We start from the raw sequence: 5,724 nt of genomic DNA on the forward strand, positions 1-5,724 counted from the left end.
GTGGCGTGAAGGTGTCAAGTGAAAACTTGAGACTGAGTGGTTAAAGTCGAGGTCCAAAGCAAAAAGAAGAATGTGCTTAAGAACCCTGGACACCTCTAATTGGGGACTCTAGCAAAGTTGAGTCACAATCTGAAAAGGTTCACCCAGTTATGTGTCTGCGGCATTTATGTATCCGGTGGTAATACTGGAAAACAAAGTGCTTAGGGCCACGGCCAAGACTCTTAAAGTAGCTGTGTTCAAGAATCAACATACTTAACTAGGAGAATCAATAACACTATCTGGATTCTGAGTTCCTATAGATGCCAATCATTCTAAACTTCAAAGGATAAAGTGAGATGCCAAAACTGTTCAGAAGCAAAAAGCTAAAAGCCCCGCTCATCTAATTAATACTGATCTTCATAGATGTTTTTGGAATTCATTGTACATTCTCTTCTTTTTATCCTATTTGATTTTTAGTTGCTTGGGAACAAGCAACAATTTAAGTTTGGTGTTGTGATGAGCGGATAATTTATACGCTTTTTGGCATTGTTTTCAGTATGTTTTTAGTATATTTTAATTAGTTTTTGTTATATTTTTATTAATTTTTAAATAAAAATCACTCTTCTGGACTTTACTATGAGTTTGTGTGTTTTTCTATGATTTCAGGTATTTTCTGGTTGAAATTGAGGGACCTGAGCAAAAATCTGATTCAGAGGCTGAAAAAGGACTGCAGATGCTGTTGGATTCTGACCTCCCTGCACTCAAAGTAGATTTTCTGGAGCTACAGAAGCTTAATTGGCGTGCTCTCAATTGCTTTGGAAAGTAGACATCCTGGGCTTTGCAGAAATATATAATAGTCTATACTTTGCCCGAGATTTGATGGCCCAAACAGGTGTTCCAAGTCAGCTCAAGAATTCTGGCGTTTAACTCCAAAACTGGCACAAAAGCTGGAGTTAAACGCCCAAACTGGCACAAAAGCTGGCGTTTAACTCCAAGAAAAGTCTCTACACATGAAAGCTTCAATGCTCAGCCCAAGCACACACCAAGTGGGCTCGGAAGAAGATTTCTGCATTAATTACCTATTTCTGTAACCCTAGGCTACTAGTTCTCTATAATAGGACCTTTTGCTATTGTATTTTACACACTAGATATACTTTTTATCTTTGAGAGTCTTATGCACATTTGGAGGCTGGCCTCACGGACATGCCTAGACCTTGTTCTTATGTATTTTCAACGGTGGAGTTTCTACATACCATAGATTAAGGTGTGGAGCTCTGCTGTTCCTCATGAATTAATGCAATTACTACTGTTTTTCTATTCAACTCACGCCTACTTCTTCGCTAGGATATCACTTGTTCTTCAACTTGATGAATGTGATGATCCGTGACACTCATCATCATTCTCACCTATGAACGTGTGCCTGACAACCACCTCCGTTCTACCTTCGATTGAGTGTGTATCTCTTGGATTTCTAATCTAAGATTGGAACCTTCGTGGTATAGGCTAGAATTAATGGCAGCCATTCCTGAGATCTGGAAAGTCTAAACCTTGTCTGTGGTATTTCGAGTAGGATCTGGGAAGGGATGACTGTGACGAGCTTCAAACTCGCGATTGTGGGGCGTGTGACAGACGCAAAAGGATCAATGGATCCTATTCTGACATGATCGAGAACCGACAGCTGATTAGCCGATGTTGTGACAGAGAATCAGGACCATTTTCACTGAGAGGACGGGATGTAGCCATTGACAACGGTGATGCCCAACATAAAGCTTGCCATGGAAAGGAGTATGAATAATTGGAAGAAGGCAATAGGAAAGCAGAGGTTCAAGGGGAACAAAGCATCTTCATACGCTTATCTGAAATCCACCAATGAATTACATAAGTATCTCTATCTTTATTTTATGTTTTATTCATCTTTTAATGATCAATCCTCCATCACCACTTGAATCTGCCTGACTGAGATTTACAAGGTGACCATAGCTTGCTTCAAGCCGACAATCTCCGTGGGATCGACCCTTACTCACATAAGGTTTATTACTTGGACGACCCAGTGCACTTGCTGGTTAGTTGTGCGGAATTGTTACAAAGTGTGATTCACGTTTGAGAGCTCCAAGCCTTTGGCGCCATTGTTGATGATCACAATTTCGTGCACCATGACGCTCATCACCATTCTCACTTATGAACGCGTGCCTGACAAACACTTCCGTTCTACATGAAAGCAAGCTTGAATGCATATCTCTTAGCCTCCTGATCGTGAGATCAGAGTCTTCGTGGTATAGGCTAGAATTATTGGCGGCCATTCTTGAGATCCGAAAAGTCTAAACCTTGTTTGTGGTATTCCGAGTAGGGTCTGGGAAGGGATGGCTGTGACGAGCTTCAAACTCGCGAGTGTTGGGCGTAGTGACAGACGCAAAAGGATTACTGAATCCTATTCCAGTATGATCGAGAACCGACAGATGATTAGCCGTGCGGTGACAGCGTATTTTGGACCATTTTCACTGAGAGGACGGGATGTAGCCATTGACAATGGTGATGCCCAACATACATCTTGCCATGGAAAGGAGTAGGAAGGATTGGATGAAAGCAGTAGGAAAGTAGAGATTTAGAAGGAACCAAGCAGCTCCATACGCTTATTTGAAATTCTCACCAATGAATTACATAAGTATCTCTATCTTTATTTTACGTTTTATTTATCTTTTAATTATTAAAACTCTATAACCATTTGAATCTGCCTGACTGAGATTTACAAGGTGACCACAGCTTGCTTCAAGCCGACAATCTCCGTGGGATGGACCCTTACTCACGTAAGGTTTATTACTTGGACAACCCAGTGCACTTGCTGGTTAGTTGTGCGAAGTTGTGACAAAGAACTAAGATTATGAACATGCGTATTAAGTCTTTAACACCGTTACCAAGGAATGAACGATCACGATTTCGTGCACCAAGTTTTTGGCACCGTTGCCGGGGATTGTTCGAGTTTGGACAACTGACAGTTCATCTTTTTGCTCAGATTAGGTAATTTTATTTTAATTTTAAGTTTTTGTTTTAATTATTTCTATTTTCGAAAAAATTTAAAAAAAATATATAAAAAATAAAAATAATAAAAATTGAATTATTCTATGTTCTTCAAAATTTTTAAGAATGAATTCTAGAGTTTCATGATGATCTGTTGAAGTCTGGCTGGCTGTAAAGCCATGTCTAAATTCTTTTGGATTGAGGCTTCCTCTTCACATGCTTTAACTATGTATGCTAAAGCTTGGCTAGCCATTGGCCATGTCAATTGTTTTGGACCGGAGCTTTCACTGAAAGCTTGGCTGGCTAGTAAGCCATGTCTAATTCCTGGACCGGAGTTTTAGATTAACATTGCATGATTCCTGGAATTCTTATCAAATATTTTGAAATTCTTATTTTTCTTTTTCAAAATAATTTTTGAAAACTCCAAAAAAAAAATTAATAAAATCATAAAAACCAAAAAAATTTTTGTGCTTCTTGTTTAAGTATAGTGTCAATTCTTAAGTTTGGTGTCAATTGCATGCTTTTATAATTTTCTTTAATTTTCGAAAATTCATCATATGTTCTTCATGATCTTCAAGTTGTTCTTGATGTTCTTCTTTGTTTGATCCTTGCATTTTCATGTTTTGTGACTTTTCTTGTTTTCCATATGCATTTTCAATTTGTTAGTGTCTCAACATTAAAAATTTTTAAGTTTGGTGTCTTGCATGTTTTTCTTTTCTTAAAAATTTTCAAAAATAAGTTCTTGGTGTTCATCTTGACATTCAAAGTGTTCTTGATGTTCATCTTGACATTCAAAGTGTTCTTGCATGCATTGTGTGTTTTGATCCAAAATTTTTATGCATTGAGGCTTTTTGATGTTTTTCTCTCTCATCATTAAAATTCAAAAATAAAAAAATATCTTTCCCTTTTTCTTCTCATAAAATTTGAATATTTGAGTTGACTTTTTCAAAAATTTTTAAAATTTAGTTGTTTCTTATGAGTCAAATCAAATATTCAATTTAAAAATTCTATCTTTTTCAAATCTTTTTCAAAAATCAAATCTTTTTCATTTGTTTTCTTTCATAATTTCAAAATTTTCAAAATTTATTTTCAAAATTTTTTTCTTATTTTCATTTCCTAATTTCAAAATCTTTACTAACAATTAATGTGATTGATTCAAAAATTTTAAGTTTGTTACTTACCTAGTAAGAAAGGTTCAATCTTTAAATTTTAAAATCGTATATTTTTCTTTCTTGTTAGTCAAGTAATCAACTTTAATTTTCAAAAATCAAATATTTTTAATTTCCTTTTTAAATCTTTTTCAAATTAAATTTCAATCATATCTTTTTCATTTTCAATCATATCTTTTTCAAAATCAATTTCAAAATCTTTTCTAACTTCTCACCCTTTCAAATTTGATTTTCAAATTTTTTTCAATTAACCACTTAACTTTTGTTTGATTTTAAAAGTTTTCTATTTCAATCATATCTTTTTCAAAATCACCTAACTAATTTTCTCTCTCTAATTTTCGAAAATTACTAACTCCTTTTTCAAAATTTGTTTTAATTAACTAATTGTTTTAATTTTTAATTTTAATTTTACTCCTTCTCTTAATTTTCGAATTTTAACTTTAATTTTAAATTAAAAACAAAAATATTTTTATTTTATTTTATTTAATTTTCGAATTCTTCCCTCTCTCATCTCCTTCTAATTATTTATTTATTTACTAACACTTCTCTTCTACTCAAAAATTCGAACCAACTCTTCTCCTTTGTGTTCGAATTCTTATCTTTTCTTTCTTCCATCCTTCTCTTCTTATACTCATATAAGGAATCTTTATACTGTGACATAGAGGATTTCATATTTTCTTTTCTATTCTCTTCTTTTTCATATGAGCAGGAACAAGGATAAGAACATTCTTGTTGAAGCTGATCCTGAACCTGAAAGGACTTTGAAGAGGAAGCTAAGGGAAGCCAAAGCACAACTCTCTGGAGAAAATCTGACAGAAATTTTTGAAAAAGAAGGAGACATGGCCGAAAATAATAACAATGGTGGAGATGCAAGGAAGATGCTTGGTGACTTTACTGCACCAAATTCCAACTTGCATGGAAGAAGCATCTCAATCCCTGCCATTGGAGCAAACAATTTTGAGCTAAAGCCTCAATTAGTTTCTCTGATGCAACAGAATTGCAAGTTTCATGGACTTCCATCAGAAGATCCTTTTCAGTTCTTAACTGAATTCTTGCAAATCTGTGATACTGTTAAGACTAATGGGGTTGATCCCGAGGTCTACAGGCTTATGCTTTTCCCGTTTGCTGTAAGAGACAAAGCTAGAATATGGTTGGACTCTCAACCTAAAGATAGCCTGAACTCTTGGGATAAGCTGGTCACGGCTTTCTTAGCCAAGTTCTTTCCTCCTCAAAAGCTTAGCAAGCTTAGAGTGGATGTTCAAACCTTCAAACAGAAAGAAGGTGAATCCCTCTATGAAGCTTGGAAAAGATACAAGCAACTAACCAAAAAGTGTCCTTCTGACATGCTTTTAGAATGGACCATCCTGGATATATTCTATGATGGTTTATCTGAATTATCTAAGATGTCATGGACCATTCTGCAGGTGGATCCATTCACCTAAAGAAAATGCCTGCAGAAGCTCAGGAACTCATTGACATGGTTACAAATAACCAGTTCATGTACACTTCTAAAAGGAATCCTATGAGTAATGGGACGCCTCAGAGGAAGGGAGTTCTTGAA

At 35.4% G+C, this 5,724-nt stretch overlaps 1 non-coding gene across 1 annotated transcript; it reads right to left on the reverse strand.

Moving 5' to 3' along the window:
- Nucleotides 1-5,404: 5,404 nt before the first annotated feature.
- On the reverse strand, nucleotides 5,405-5,512 carry LOC148555616 (small nucleolar RNA R71). Its single transcript, XR_015888298.1, has one exon. It is a non-coding gene; the product is annotated as a small nucleolar RNA R71 (small nucleolar RNA).
- Between the last annotated feature and the right edge of the window lie 212 nt (nucleotides 5,513-5,724).

Source organism: Arachis ipaensis, chromosome B6 (assembly GCF_059453495.1).
Source record: "Arachis ipaensis isolate K30076 ecotype BB chromosome B6, ASM5945349v1, whole genome shotgun sequence".
Classification (NCBI taxonomy): domain Eukaryota; kingdom Viridiplantae; phylum Streptophyta; class Magnoliopsida; order Fabales; family Fabaceae; genus Arachis; species Arachis ipaensis.